Source organism: Sceloporus undulatus, chromosome 1 (assembly GCF_019175285.1).
Source record: "Sceloporus undulatus isolate JIND9_A2432 ecotype Alabama chromosome 1, SceUnd_v1.1, whole genome shotgun sequence".
Taxonomy (NCBI): domain Eukaryota; kingdom Metazoa; phylum Chordata; class Lepidosauria; order Squamata; family Phrynosomatidae; genus Sceloporus; species Sceloporus undulatus.
The window spans coordinates 232,276,244-232,292,700 of NC_056522.1; the positions used below are offsets into that span (position 1 = coordinate 232,276,244).

Below are 16,457 nucleotides of genomic sequence, written 5' to 3' on the forward strand. Positions count from 1 at the left end.
CTCAAACTGGATTATTTTTGCAGTGTTTTGGATCTAAGTTAATATTTTTTTATTGGTTTGTTTGGTCTCTATCATAATAATACTAAAACATGCCAATCAATTTCTTCTTTGTGAAAATTAATGCCCCATATTAAATTCATCTACATACTGTACCAGTGGCAAGCATGAACACAAAGTAAGCACAGTTCATTGCAGAGGCCAGCAAAATAATTACCCTTTGTAAATGGAAGGGAACTGGAAGAAAACAGAGGAAAGAAGACTGCTAAACACTAAGAGATACTTAAAGCTGCCAACATTTTGTTCTGGTGTCTTTTTGCATTTTCAGTATTAAAAAAATGTAACAGCAGACTATTTAGGTCTTGCTGAGAAACAGATTTCTGTAGAATTTGTAGAATTTACACAATTATGCACAATTTACACATGGCATGTGTTTACCATGGGCTGTCAACAAGAGAAATGAATGGCTGCCAGTGCAAATCTGGTTCCAAAATCCAAAATAATTTACTGTAATCTGGAGATATCATGAGATGATGTGACATTTTAGGAAAGACAATAATGCTTGGTAAAATGGAAGGCAGTAGGCAAGAGGAAGACTGCACTATACTGTAGGTGGATAGACAACAACAACAACAACAACAACAATAATAATAACAACAACAACCCACAGCCCGAGTCTGCAAGACCAGAACAGGGATATTGATGACAGGGGCTCATGGAGGTCTCTCATTCCAATTTATACAGTCACCATAAGTTGAAGATGACTTAACAGCAAATAAGAACAAAACCAAATTACATTTATAGAAAGTTGGCCAGGAATGATGTCAGCATCTCTAAGGGCATCATATGCACATATATATGTATGAAAGGTGAGAAACATGGATAGTAGTTGAAGAGGGAAACAAGTATCTTAGAATGGAGAGATACTTTGCCTCTAGATTGGTGAATATCTCATCTTGATCCAGTTTGGCTTCCAAATAATGACAGCCTCAAATGTCTATACATTTCCAAGTTATATTGCTGCAAGGGGAACAAGAAACGTAGGCTGAAAATTAGAACTGAGATTAACATCTCAGTTAATCCCACCAGAGAGCCAGATCTGCTGCTCAGGTATGCAATTGTAAGGCCCCTGGTCATAATTAAAGCCCCAAATTTTCTAGGAAGTTAGAACAAAAAAGGATTGCACAATGAATGTTTAGAAACTTAAGGCTCTTGAGCATTAATTCTAAAAGGCTTGCACACAGGCAACTTGTTAAATCATGCAGCTCTTTGATAATTAAGTGTGGGGCTCTCTATATAATGTGTATTTCCCTTTCAACACAGTAAGCCTTAAATGCTGCATTTTTTTCACCATCTGGCAACTGTTAAAATTTCTTCAGGAAGACAGTTAACATATATTTACAAAAAAACAATTTTCAATAACAGACAAGCCCTTTTTTCTTTAGTACCATCATTCTTTTTTAAATTTGTTGATGATGATCATGAAGGTGATGATAAGCATTTAGTTTCAAAGGCTGTCTCTTGTGCCAGAAGGAGGAAAACCCCACATTAATATTCCCAGATGCCCTGAATTGAACCAGTAATGTAGCCATTGTCTTCATGATTTTAAATCAAGATATATCTGTATTTTTAAGACACCATCCAGCCCAAATTAAGCACATCTGATTTCCACTAAATTCAGTGTGAGAAATACCTATTTAATGTCTCACAGAAATAGTTTCTTTTTGACTGCATATTTACTAATGAAATATGTTTCTGCTTTATCAAATGTCACAAACCTGCTTTGTTTACACAGATATCTTTTACTCTAACATGAAAACACGCACACACACACAAAACCCGAAACAGTGATACCTTTATTGGATCAACCAAAAATGTACAATATACATGTTGCAAGCTTTCAAAGCTCCACTGGCTTCTTCAGCAGGCAAAGTGTTAAAAACCATACAGGAGGAAAAAATTGAAATATTTGTCATAGGCCTGCATTTTGTTGTTTGTGTTCTCAGTTCAGATGATATGGAGGGATATCTCTTGCAGGCTGTCACCTCCCCCTTCTGGCCGTGGGGCTACTGGGAGATTTGCAATGTCCAGGAAATTTAACATCTATGAGCAACCCAAAAAGATACTTTGGGGCTATACAAAGTGCGGGCCTATGCGCGGGCTGAGGGCCGCATGCTCCAAGCCCTTACGCCATCAACCAAGCACCATTTCGGCACGCACCCTTCTAGATGGTGCACACCATGATGACACACCTCCGCCGCAGCACCCAAAAGGCACAGCATGGAAGGGGTGTTATAACACCACACTGCGCCACTTATGATGCCCCTTCCAGGGAGCTGCTTTGGTCCGGTTCTTTTTGCTCTCTCCAGGGAGCGGATTGGTGCCATGTTGGCCCTGTCTTTTACATTGTTGCTTTATATGGTTGGTACAGTTTTTCTGAACTTCTGAGTTCTTATGGGCCACAGGTATTTGCTAAATAAACACAGATTTTCCTGGGATTTAACTCCTAGCAGCCCTAACCAGCATAGCCGATGTTTAAAATCATGCTAAATGTTAAAGAGCATAGCCAATGTTAAAGGGATTTGGAGTCCAGTCTCCAAATGGGCTTCATATTCTCCACTCTTATGCTAAACTTTCTCAAGGTATGCATGCTGTGCATTCTTAGCTTCAGGGTAACCTCCATTGAGCTGGAGTGGAATTGTGAGTAGATACGTATAAGATAAACCTGTGTTTATTGTACACAAAATCCATTTAGCATCTTTTTTCTTTTTTAAAAAAAATCCTGCTGATTTAAAGGAAGGGTCATTATCCCATTATTCCTCCAGATGACTGCAGATTTAGGCTGCGTCTGATCCAGTTTAACACCACTTTAACTGCCTTGGCTCAATGCTATGGAATCTTGGGACTTGTACTTTTGTGAACCATTTAGCCTTCTCTGTCGAGTTTTGGCGCCACAGAAAACTACAAATCCCAAGATTCCATAGGATGGAGCCAGGGTAGTTCAAGTGGTATCAAAACTGAATTAATTCTGCAGTGTGGATGATGGCTTAGAAAACAAAGGGGGGGGGGAACCACACAAATATAAATATTTTAAAAAAACTTTAGAGAGCTATAGTGATTGATTAATAGACAAACCAAAATTGTCCTTAAAAAAGGGTTCTTTTTGTTTAATGCACTGAAATTTTCAAAGAATATTTGATAAAAATTGTTTTAAAACATACTCAGCACATACGTACTGGAAACATGTACTACTTCCAGATCAAATCAAAGTAAGGAAGTTTTAAAACAAACAAACAAACAAACAAACACCTTTCTTCATATAAAGTACACAGATTTATCTCCCTTCCAGAATGTCTAAAAAGGGGAAAGTAGCACTTAAAAGTTTTCAAAAACTTTTAATCTGCTTCTGTCTGTATCCTGCCCTCTTTTTTTGCATTGCTTTCAAACTGACTAAGTGTTCTTTGCCGAAAATTATTAGTCTAACAATTTTGCCTATATTACCAATTTCAATGCTGTCATGTGAGAGCCAATGATATTCTAGCAATCTCTTTGATTAAGTAGCTGAGAGGCTTCTGGGGCCAATTTCAGCTGCTGAGGGGTGTGCTCCAAATGCAAATTACAGCCAAATGAGATTCTTTCAACATTCCAGCCAATTAAAATACATTTAAAGGACAGCTGCTTCACACACACACACACACACTCTAACTAAACCGAACCCAAACAAAGCCATGGACAACTTTTTCAGGCATCAGGGGAAAAGTCACAAAGTTTTCAAAACAAGGTCGCTCAAGTAACACATGGCTGTTATTATTTTAGTCAAACCTTCGAAGGACGCCTATCTGCAATCAGAAGCTAGGATGACATGTTCAGCACTACCTTAAAAGAGACAAAGCAGGGAGTGTTTGTTCGGGTGTCAGCTTTCTTGTCTTGGCTCTTTAAACCATGTGCGCCTGGCTGCTTGCCCTCTGTGGAGCTGCATACAAATATTGACAGAACACAGTGGTATTTGTTAAGCTGGATCTTGAGAAGTGAATGATTAGAACTCTGAAGGAAGATCTGAGAACTTTAGACCTTCTCTCCTCTCCTTCCTCCCTGCCATCTTCCAGCCTTCAAAGAATGAAAGTGAAAATGCTGAGTTTGGCCAAGGGACAGCACTGACCTTCTTTTCTTCTGCTTTGCTTTGCAGGTAAGCACAGACTGCTCAAATGTTTTTGTCTCCCGTTGTAAATCTTACTGTTAAGAAAGGTGTGCGGCAGTTGGTTTGTCTGGTTTTTTTGTTTATGTATGGTCGCGCTGGAAAGAACTATTAAAGCATGTGAATTTAGAAGTTATGAGACAATTTTGGTAAATAGGCAGATGATGTCAGCCAGTCACTATGCACCATCAAATGTTAATATTACCTTTCTTACAGTTCCATTACAGTGATTGATAGGCATATTAATCTTTCCAGACATTTTAAAAAGACTCCTAGATCCGACTACCTGGGACATGTGAAACTTTACCTCGGCGTTCCACCTAGCGGTGCTCCAGTGAGTTCAAAGTTTGCTGCCTGAGCTGTTCCCGTGGAAAATTATTGTCCCTGTCAATTGTAGTCAATTGCTGTCATGAGACTTTCTAGTGCAAACTAAAGGCTTCTGAGAAACCTGTTTGACCTCAGGTTTTATTTTAACTTAAATGACTTTGGGACGTTATTGGATGGACGTGGTACTTAAAAGAAATCATTAGGGAAGGAAAATGTCCTCGTCCAACAAGTTCCTCAGATGGGCTCTTTGTAGGGAACATTAAAAAAATTATACTACATGGGGATTACTGTGTGGGGGTGACCAGCTTGCTCCATAACAGCACTTCAAGCTGCTGAAATGTGATGCTTGTTTTCCATTTGAGTTGCTTATCATAAATCTTGGGGGGACTTCACCATTGTTAAATGTAAGCAAAGAATCTATTATGCTAGGTATCATGCTGCAATAGTAGGGACTTGGTTAAATGTGCCTTGTTAATCTTTAATGTGTCAGTAGCAGGGAGTGTATGCCAAATGGAAACATTTAAGAAACACCCCATGTATCCATTGCCAAAATAAATGTTGGCAAGCTACAAAACAATATTTAAAAAAATAATTTTGCAACAAACTTCAACGCAAGTTCTAATATTCCACAAGTCTTTGATGCAGTTTGGAAAATGTACAAATGCAAGCTTGCCTATTAAAATCCTACAGTTGGGGTGGATGGGTGGGGGCTGGAATTTGCAAGCTTTCCTCTTATTCAATGGCATGTATTCATGAAGTAGGTCCAGTTAAGCTCAATAGAACAGCTTGTTCGAATCAGTACTACGCATCATTAGAGTTAAATAGAATTAGGCTCATAGTGAATGTTTATTGACAAATTATATATATATGTATGATTAATATTGAAAGATACTATACAGAATAACATGTAAAGAAACATAAAAGCATTTTGTGTGGTGCTCTTTAAGAACAGCAGTGTGGAGCCAAATATATGAAAAGGCAGCGGAGAGGACTTGGAGCTGATGCTTTTGGGTTGCTTTTAATGTTGGTTTCATTCCCAATTTAACCCAACTATGGTATTTTACTCATAACCAAACAGCCAAGGAGCTTGGGGGGAGGACACATAATGGGTTTCCTCCTTTTTATTCTCTTAGGATGCATCCACACTGCAGAAATATTCCAGGTTGACACCACTTTAACTGCCTTGGCTCAGTGTTATGGAATTCTGTGAATTGTAGTTTTGTGAGACATTTCGGTTTTTCTGTCACAGAGAAAAATAAACTACAATTTCCAGAATTTCACAGCATTGAGCTATAACAGTTAAAGTGGTGTCAGCCTGGATTATTTCAGTGAAGACGCAGCCTCTATGATACTATGGTAAAGTTGTGGATTAATGTTACCCAGCATGTTTCCTGGCTATGTGGGACACTGAAACTGGCATCTTTGGGTTTAGCATAAAACTGTTGTGGTTCAGACAGAGTCTGATATTCTGTTCATGAATTATGGTATAAACTTGGTTTATGCCATTGAATTCACTTTTATGGTTGTTGCACAAGTCTGAAGTATCTTCCAACAACACAACAACCAATCCCTCCCCCCCCCCATCTAATGTTTTATCAGTGCACGCTTCCCCAACATGATCATTTCAGCATTGTTGCAGAGTGATGGGATGAGCTGTGATATAGCTAATGCATTGCCTTTAGCTGGATGTGCTGCAACAGCATGTACAGAGGTGGTCTTTGCAGATGCCTGTTGCTGCATGTTCAGCAACTGAAAAATGGCTATGTCTCCCGAGGCAGGATCTCAGCAAGAAAAGATGACAGAGCCTGTTTCCTCTTGGTGTGACACAGAACCCAGTATCTTTTTCTCGTCACTGCACCTAAACAAGGCTATTGTAGAGGTGGAAAAAAAGTTGCAGAAAGGGCAGTCAACTTTATCAAGCACAAAAGCAAGGCTCTGTCATATGGGATTATTTACATTTTCAAAAGAGGTGGATAATGGAAGGCATGAGAAAAATGTATAAAATTACATATGGTGTAGTAAAGCTAGATAAAGCAAGGGTGTTCTCAGCTGTGGTGCCCTACTTGTGTAATGCCTTACCTTTGGGGGACTGACTGGCTCCAGTGTTGGATTTTTTTCAAAACCCAGTCAAGACATGGCTCCCCCCCCCCCCCCCAGCCTCTGTGGTCTAAGTTTTAGCATGTACATTGTGTTCCAATCCATCTAGCCTTTTAAAGCTTCTCAATTTGTTTAACTGGTTTAATGGGTGGAATTCTGTATGGGAGATACATATGAAGAGCAGTGAATTCTGGCCCTCTGCCCATCCCCGAAATTCCCACTTACCAGGAAGTAGGAATGTAATTACTCACAAAGGCGGGTTACAGACTGCCGAAAAGTGGCGGTCTGCTGCCGCCGCCGGTTGCAGTGTCCGGGAACCGCAGGAGACAAACGGCACAGTTCCCGGATGCTGCAAAGAAGGAGCGTGAAAATTGCGCTCCTTCCTGTGCCCCCGAAGAGACGCCGCAAGTGCCGAAGCGCACACTTGCGAAGTCATTTCCGGGGTGCGAAGTGCGAACGCAGTGCGTCTGCTACGTCAAGATGGCGGCGGCCGTGTGGAACAGCCGCCGCCATTTCATACGGACTCAGTCCATACTTGGGTTAGGAGCGTCTGGAAGAGACACCCCTTTCTAACCCTAGTACGGACTGAGTCTGTGCTAGGGTACCCGTTTTTAACGGGCCAATGTTTTTTCTTGAAGATAGTGACAAGTAATTTCAGCAATTTTCTTCCTGTTGAGAGAAAGTCTTTGGAAACCATGCAGTTTTCAAAAAGCTATTTGCAATTTGGGATTTATTCTGTGCAAAATTCAGATGGGGTTTTGTGTAAAAAAGAGCATTTTCTGCACAGTGAACAGCATTTTCTGCATGGAACATAACATTTCAATGCAGAAATATTAATTCCTGTATAGAAAATATTGTTTTGTGCACGGAAAATGCTATTTTCTATGCAGAACAACCACATGTGAATTTCATGTACAATAAATTGCCAAGCGTAGATTTTCTGCACAGGGAACATTTTCTTATGAGTATCTGGTCAGCTGGACTTGAACAGAGTGCTGGATTAGATAAACCTATGGCCTTATCCAGTTGAGGTCTTCTAATAGGTTGGTGTTCTTACTCCAGGGCTGGCCTTACCATTAGGAAGAAAGAGACACATGCTTCAAGCAGCAGATCTTTAATATCATGAAAAGCCAGCAAGTGGTTAGCTTATCATTTATTTTTACTGTCAGAACAGGAGTGCTTTTGGGATTTTCTGCCCTAGGTGCCAAAATGACTTGGTTGGCCTTAGGTACCATATTTCATGGCTTGTGGGGTGTTTTGTTACTCTTTTCAGGCAGCAATATATCTTGAGCCATTTCTAGTTGAAGCTCTTGTGAATAATGGTTCCCTCAGTTTATAACAATGTGATCTACAATGGCCATGTGTCCCCACTGCTTCTTCTAAAACGGGAACACAGCATGGTCTACAGAACAGAATAACCCTGTTTTCCTCGCTGTTTCTGAAAATGCCATTCCTTCTGCAGAGCATAAAGATGCCAGAGTACTGCTGATGTCTTCCTGACAATTCTTTACAAACCCAAAAACCGCATAATGAAGGGTGGACAAAATGAGGGGGTCATCACCTCATTAAATGAAAATCTGTTAACTTTCCAACATAGTTAACCAATAATTCCACATCAAAGAACAAATCAAAAGAGCTACTGTTCCAGAGGGATTTGTGAGGTATGTTAAGGAAAACCATAAGGAAGCTGAATACCTCAAACATGGCTCATTTGTTCCAATACGTTTACTGGCAACACTTTTTATTGGGAGGCTGCCGAAAGACATACATAAAACTAAGTACTTTTCTATGGGGCTACATTCTAAATCTGTCGTTGACAGTTTGGGAAGAAACTTAGTAGACAGACACTATAAATATTTCTCTCAATGCAGCACAGTTCATTGCAGGGGTCAAAAAGGAAAAATGGTGTGAAATGTTTAAGACATTGGGTAACACTGCATAGCAGAATCCACATTCCTTGTTGTATACTACATGTTTAACAAATGCTTAATGAATAATTTGGACAATGGAGAGTTAAATACATGACAACAAATACTACTACTTTTGCAAGTGAACTTGATCTTACCACAATATCTTATATAGTGCATTTTGGAGTACATTAGAAGCAGAAGAAAATAGTGTTTTTTTTCTAGACTGCTGGCCTTGAGACAGTTAAGTCAGTCACAGCTTTCATATCAATCTCTGGGTTAAAATCGGACCTGAAGGTCATCCGGTTCAAATTGGCTGCTGCTTTCAACAACCTATTTGTGTTGTTGACTGCTTTGACTTTGACTTATGACAACCCTATGAATGAGAGACCCCTGTCATCAACAGCCCTGTTCAAATCTAGCAGAGTTAGGGACTTAATTTCCTTGATTGAGTCTGTCCTTCTGTAACACTGTCATGCTGTCTTCCTCTTTTCCTATGGTCTTCTACCTTACCAAGCATTAATTGTCTTTTCTAGTGAGTCATGTCTTCTCATGATATGTCCAAAGTATGTTGAAACTCGAGATTTAGAGTATACCACCTTTCCATGCATAATGGCAGTAGTTCTCAAATGATTGAGCAAGATCCCCTGGAGGGGAGTGCAAAACTTGGAGGCCCTGATCTCTCCTCCTCCTCTGTTTACAAACTTCTTAAAGTGTAAAATTTACACATGCTATGAGTTAAATATTGAATTTACTTAAATTTATTTCCTTAAAATGGTTATAATTTGATGAATGATGTTATTTTCTTATAAAGTGTTAAAATATGAATATACGTTTAGAGAGATCTTGTAGCACCTTTGAGACTAACTGAAATAAAGAAGTTGGCAGCATGAGCTTTCGAAGATTTCATTCTACTTCCTCAGATGCTTTTAGCAGATTTGTTTAAATAAATTCTTTATTTCAGTTAGTCTCAAAGGTGCTACAAAATCTTTCTACATACTGATTCTACAGATTAACATGGCTATATCTTTGAATTCTATGAATATACATAAATGTACAAATGGAAATACTCACGCTAAATAAAATATTTTTATTCATATTGTACATAAGCGGGTGTGTGTGGCATGACATCCGCATGTAGATGTAAAAGGGGGGGTCCTAAGGGTAAGAAGTTTTAGGTAAAGCCATTAATCTAAAGCCAGAAACACAGTGCTGAATATAGAGCACACTTTCCTCCATCAGTTTAGTACAAATTATGTTATTTATGTTGAAAAGATAGTGGCATTGGGACTAGTCCATACTTGTAACCATAATCACAATAGAAATTTGTTCATTTAGGATCTGGACACCTTTGGGAATAAAATGGATATGTAAATGCATTACATGTGCTCAGTTTTTAATAGAAAGTGCTAAATAGAAGCACTAGGGGAATCTGAGCAGCATCAAATCCACAGGTGGTGGAGAATGAGAGGTGATCCATTCCCCAAACAGCTGCTATTTGCATCAGGAATAAAACCTCCAGTGATACTGATGAATAGCATTTTTGGATTAGGATGACTGCAGTCTTCAGTGTTACTTATACTCCATCATTGTTCCTATCTGTATTTTAACATGCACATTAATGACATTCAATCAATTAACATTTTATTAGTTTGACTCTCACTTTGATTGTGGCCAATCAAAGAATCATCGCTCCCTCTTTTGCATCCCTGAATCATTCCTGAAGAACGGATTTCTTATGAACACAACGTTTGCGTTCATAGGAAATCCATTCCCCTTGCGACGATTCAGGGACACAAAGAAGGGAGTGATGATTCCCTGACAATTGAGGAAGCGCACCTCGCTTCCAGATACATGCTCTTCCTCCACCTTTGAGCGACGTTTCCGGGACATTTTAGCAGCAATGCAGGCAGGTGTGGGAATCTTCAAAGTCTTGAGTTAGAGAACTTAGGTCTAAAACACACTGCAGAAACAATCCAGTTTGAGATGGCTTTAACAGCCCTGGGTCAGTGCTAGGGAATCCTGGGAAGTGCTGTTCATTGTGGCACCAGAGTTCTCTGACAGAGAAGGCTCAATGTCTCATGAAACTACAGTTTCCAGAATTCCCTAGCGTTGATCCAGAGCAGTTAAAGCAGTCTCAAACTGCATTATTTCTGCAGTGTGTTTTGGATCTTGGACACTTTGGAACAAAGTACATCTAAGTACACCTGCTGGTGTGGTGTAAAAGGAGAGATGTTCTTACAGCTCAAGTTCTTTCTTCACTCAAAAGTCAAGATTCAAACCTATGCAATGTTTCCTGTGAGTAAACTCTTCTAAATACAGTATGACCTAAAATCTGAGCAAACATAAACAGGATTGTCCAACACCTTTCAGTACACTAGGGTTGGCACTGCAGCACCCAATGCGGTAATTTATGGCGTCATCCCCACATTGACCTCCTCTCATACTACACCATACAGAATCCTTGGTAATGTTTTTTGTACGAACGTTATTCATAAATCATAATTCCCATATATCACTGAATGTAATGGCAAGAGGTATGACATAAAGAACTAGCTAAATTAAAATTATACCTTTAAGTTACAATATCATACACACAAACTAAATGTATTTACATGTACATAGTTTCATGTGGTTAAAGTGAAGATTTGGTAAGATGTGATGTGTTTTTAAAGAACATTTTAAAAGAATAGAAAATTATTTTTTAAAAAAATTAATTTTTATTTTTATTTAAAGTTATTAATTTTTTTTAAAAAATAAAAATTAAATAAAATTATTATTTTTTAAAAAAATCCTTGGGGCCTCTCCTTTCTCCTTTTATTGAGCTTTGCCCCACTCATGCCCTCTCTTCAGCATTTTAATGCAAGTGAATGCCACAGCCTATTTCTGCCCAAAGGCAGAAATTTGGGGAGCAGTGGTGTCAGCTCCTCTTAGGTTGTCACCTGCTGTGATCTGCGCCTCTCAGTTATGCCCTGCAGCTCTTGTACTTTTAAAGTGTTCCATGTTGATCCTTCCTTACAAAGAAATTCCTGTATAAAAGAATATTTATGTTAAAATCACAGCGAATATGGACATTTCTGAACATTTGCTACTGGACAAGACAAAATTCAGTGGAACAGCTACCTGATGAAACAAAGTGCCTTAATTAGGATCAGAGAGTATTTGGCACTGACCCCAGTCTCAGAATCCAGACATTAATGGGAATTTTGCCTGAACTGGGACAGGATTCACTATTTGTAACTGCAAACAGATGTTCTCTTACATTTCTTTTTGGAACATATTATCTGCTTCTTTCCCTTTTTCTTGGTCCCTGAACATTGAATAATTTCTTTGGTCCACTCCATGCCAGAGCTCAGAAAAGCAGCAGCTGATTAGAGGATTCTGGGTGCTGCAGCCCAAAACTAACTTTCCCATGTTCTGTTCAGTATACTCCCTATCACTTCATCTTTTTGGAAGACAAATAAACTGAAGTTTGTGAAGTCAAAGGCTTTCATGGCCAGCATCCATGGTTTTGGTGGGTTTTTCAGGCTATGTTCTGTATACAGAAAACCCACACATACAGACTGATACTTGCGCAAGAACTCCAACCATCATCCAAGACAAAAAAGAAGCACAATCAGTGGTAGACCGAGAAAAACGTATCTGCGAACCCCACTTCTTGGAAGATGAATTGAAGCACTTGGACCGGGCTCTACAGGCTAATGGTTATTCCAGCTGAGACATCAGAAGGGCTGCCAGGCCCAAGAAAACCCAGAGGAATGAAGACAAGCAGCCACCCAAAGGGAAGGTATTTTTTACCATACATCAAAGGAGTCACAGACAGAATAGGCAAAGTGGTGAAGAAACACAACCTGCAAATGGTTTACAAACGAAGAAAATCCAGCAAATGCTTAGCTCAGCCAATGACCAGAGAGACCCTTTCACAGTCGCAGAAGTTTACCGCATACCGTGCAGCTGCGGACAAGTCTACATATGGACCACCAAATGCAGTGTGCAAACAAGAATCAAGGAACACGAGAGACACTTCAGACTGGGCCATCCAGAAATATCAGCAGTAGCTGCACATGCCACAAACCATCCTGAGCATAAAATACTTTTTGAAAACACTGAAATTCTGAACTGTGCCAACCACTACCATGTCAGGATGCACAGGGAAGCTATTGAAATCCACAAACATCTGGATAATTTCAATCGGAAAGGAGAAACCCTTAAAGTGAACAAAATTTGGCTACCAGTCCTGAGGAATAGCAAGATAAGGACTCAGCAAATGCAAATGGGAAACCACTCAGAGTCAGGGGCTTTTCCAGCAGATAATGATCACCAATTACCAGACACTAATCCTCTTTTGCATTAGCCTCCCAGCCTGAGGCCAGCCATCAGCACAGAACAATACACATGCAAATCACTCCTGCATTCCCAGGTTCACACAGTATATATATACCCAACTTTTCCCCATCAAGCATTCTCTGAAGATGCCAGCCACAGATGCTGGTGAAGTGTCAGGAAGAAAAATTTCTAGAACATGGCCACATAGCCCGAAAACCCCACAAAACCCCGCAAACTGAAGATTCTTGTGGGTTTTTCGGGCTATGTGGCTATGTTCTGGAAGAGCTTGCTTCTGATGTTTTGCCAGCATCTGTGGCAGGCATCGCTTGCCACAGATGCTGGCAAAACATCAGAAATAGACTCTTCTAGAACATGGCTACATAGCCCCTCAAAACCACAAAAAACTGTGGATGCCAGCCATGACAGCCTTCAACTTCACAAATAAACTGAAGAGCTATGTTGGTTTAAGATTTCATAAAACAATGATTTACATATACTTTTAAACTGACAGCAGGGATGAGTTGCACACTGCAACAATGACAGCAGCATATGGAAAATCATATCACTATTGCTGCCATCTTCCTGCCCCCTTAAAAAAAAGAGTTTCAGTTGAATTAAACTAGAAATCCAGGTTTTGGAATTATCTTCATAGTCCTCAAGAATTGCTCTGTTTTGGGGTGGAGTTGTGAAGGAACAAAGGACTATACTTTTATCGTCTTTCCTTAACCAGGAACCCAGTCCAGAAAATGGATTATATCGAGTGTATTTACCTAACCCTGAAGGCCAGAGACAGTCTGAGGATTCTGTTGGTCTACCGGCCACCCCGTGCGCTAACAGACTCCCTGGCCGAGCTGACGCAACTGGTCTTGGAATTGGTATTGGAGTCCCCAAGGCTTCTTGTCCTGGGGGACCTCAACATCCCTTTCGAGGCCATTGATATTCCAGCAGGTGCAGCTCAGGAGTTCATGACTACCATGACAGCCATGGGCCTGTCTCAATTAGTCTCAGGGCCGACGCATTGCGCTGGTAATACCCTCGATGTGATCTTTAGTACGGACATGGAGGCTCCGTGGGCAGAGATCTCTAATATCTCTCCCCTGTCATGGACGGATCATTTCTTGGTTGAGGCTTGAATCAAGGCTTTTACCTTAAGCCCTCCCGGGGGTGGTGGACCTATTAGGATGGTCCACCCTCGAAGGCTGATGGAACCCAAAAGGTTCCAAGAAGCCCTAGAGGGGTATACGGCTGGTACTGACGGCGATTCTGTTGATGCCCTGACTAACATCTGGGATACCAACCTTTCCAGGGCTATACACAGTATCGCTCCCAAGCGTCCTTTCTGGCCTGCTTCCAATAAACAGCCCTGGTATACTGAAGATCTCAGGGAACGGAAGCGGGCTGCGCAACGACTAGAGCGTAACTGGCGAAGACACCAGCACTTAGCCGACAGGACACTCCTGCGCTCTCATTTGAGAGCCTACGAAGTGGCAATAGATGCAGCAAAGAATTCATTCTTTGCTGCACATATTGCGTCCACAGAGTCATGTCCAGCAGAGCTGTTCAGGGTTGTGAGGGAGTTAACTCAACTCCCCCCCCCTCCCTGAGCCCTATTTTGGAACCATCGAAAGCCTGCTGTGATGAATTTAACAACTTCTTTGCGGACAAAATCTCTCAGATAAGGGCTGATCTTGATGCCAGTATTTACACAGATCCTATAAGAGAGGCGTCTGAAGCGTCCGTGGCCCCTGTTATACTGGATCAGTTTGAGTTTGTTAGTACCGAAGAAGTGGACAAGATCCTTCAAAGTGTTAGGAGGACGACTTTCTCCCTTGATCCCTATCCCTCATGGCTGGCAGCTCAGGGGGGAGATGCAGTGTTAACACTCTTGCATCTCATTATTAATACATCTCTAAGAGAGGGTCAGTTTCCATCCAAATTAAAATTAGCAGTGGTCAAACCCCTGCTAAAAAAGCCCTCCTTAGACCCCCTGATCCACAACAATTATTGGCCTATCTCGCTGCTGCCTTTTCTGGGGAAGGTGATCGAGAGAGCAGTCGCTCTCCAGCTTTAATCGATCTTGGATGACACCGATTTTCTGGACTCGTTTCAAACCGGCTTCTGGGCGGGCTAGGAGTAGAGACTGCCATGGTCGCCTTAGTTGATGATCTCCGTCTGGGCATGGACAGGGGAAGCGTGTCCCTGTTAGTGCTTTTGGACATCTCAGCGGCTTTCGATACCATCAACCATGGTATCCTTCTAGAGCACCTGAGGGAGCTGGGTATCCGGGGCACTGCTCTGCAGTGGTTCCGGTCCTACCTCTCGGGCAGATTCCAGATGGTGGAGCTGGGGGACTGTCGCTCTGATAAGAGGGCCTTTACATCTGGTGTCCCTCAGGGAGCGATCTTGTCCCCTATGCTTTTCAACATTTACATGAAACCGCTGCGAGAGATCATCTGGAGACACGGGGCGCAGTGTTATCAGTATGCTGATGACACCCAAATAGTTTTCTCTGTGTCTCCGACTGATGCAGTAACTAAGGATGGCATCTCTCCCCTAGATGCCTGCTTGGCGTCGGTAATGGGCTGGATGAGGGAGAACAAACTCAGTGTGAATCCAGGGAAAACGGAAGTACTGGTGATAGGTTCCCCAGTTCCGGGTGGTGAGATCTGTCACCCGGTCCTGAATGGGGTCACGCTCCCCTTGAAGGACTCGGTGCGCAGCTTGGGAGTACTCCTTGACTCGTCGCTCCAGTTGACATCTCAGGTGGATGCGACGGTCAGGAGTGCTTGTCATCAGCTCCGGCTGATACGGCAGCTGCGTCCCTAACCGGACCGTAGGGACCTTGAAACTGTTGTACATGCTTTGGTAACCTCTCAATTGGATTTCTGCAACGCGCTCTACATGGGCAACCCTTGTACCAAACCCGGAAGCTGCAATTGGTGCAGAACATGGCAGCAAGATTGGTCACTGGTAGCTCCAGGTCAGACCATATAACACCTATTTTAAAAGACCTTCACTGGCTGCCTATTCGCTTCCGAGCTCAATACAAGGTGTTGGTTTTGACGTATAAAGCCCTAAATGGCTTGGGCCCAGGGTACTTGGAGGACCGCCTCTCCTCATATAATTCGCCCCGCACAATCAGAATATCTGGGACAAATCTGTTAAAGGTCCCTCAGTCACATTTTGTGAGGACCTCACAGAGGGCTTTTACCATCGTCACCCCCTCCCTTTGGAACAGGCTCCCCGTAGAGCTCCACTCCTCTGCATCATTAGTTTCTTTTAAAAAGAACTTAAAAACGCATTTATTTCAGTTAGCATTCCCACCTTAGATAATTTATTCTTTTCTCTGCCCCTTGTTTTTCCTTCTGACCTCGGACTGTTGTAATTTGACTTTTCCATTTTTTGCCCCTGATATATGTAATTTGTATTGTTTATTCCCATGTAGTGATGCTTTTAATCTTATACTGTAATGTTTTTAACTTTGTATTTTACTGTTTTAATCCTCTGTAAGCCGCCTTGATCATACCTATCGAAAGGCGGGGTATAAATAAAATTATTATTATTATTATTATTATTATTATTATTATTATTATTATTATTATTATCGT

General features: G+C 41.2%; 1 protein-coding gene across 1 annotated transcript in view; it reads left to right on the plus strand.

The window, feature by feature from the left end:
• Positions 1-3,708: 3,708 nt before the first annotated feature.
• Positions 3,709-16,457, plus strand: part of NCKAP5 (NCK associated protein 5) — an 811,098-nt gene continuing 798,349 nt past the window's right edge. The window contains exon 1 of the mRNA XM_042462965.1: positions 3,709-4,183. The gene's annotated coding sequence lies outside the window, so the exon portion shown is untranslated. The remainder of the gene's footprint in view (positions 4,184-16,457) is intronic.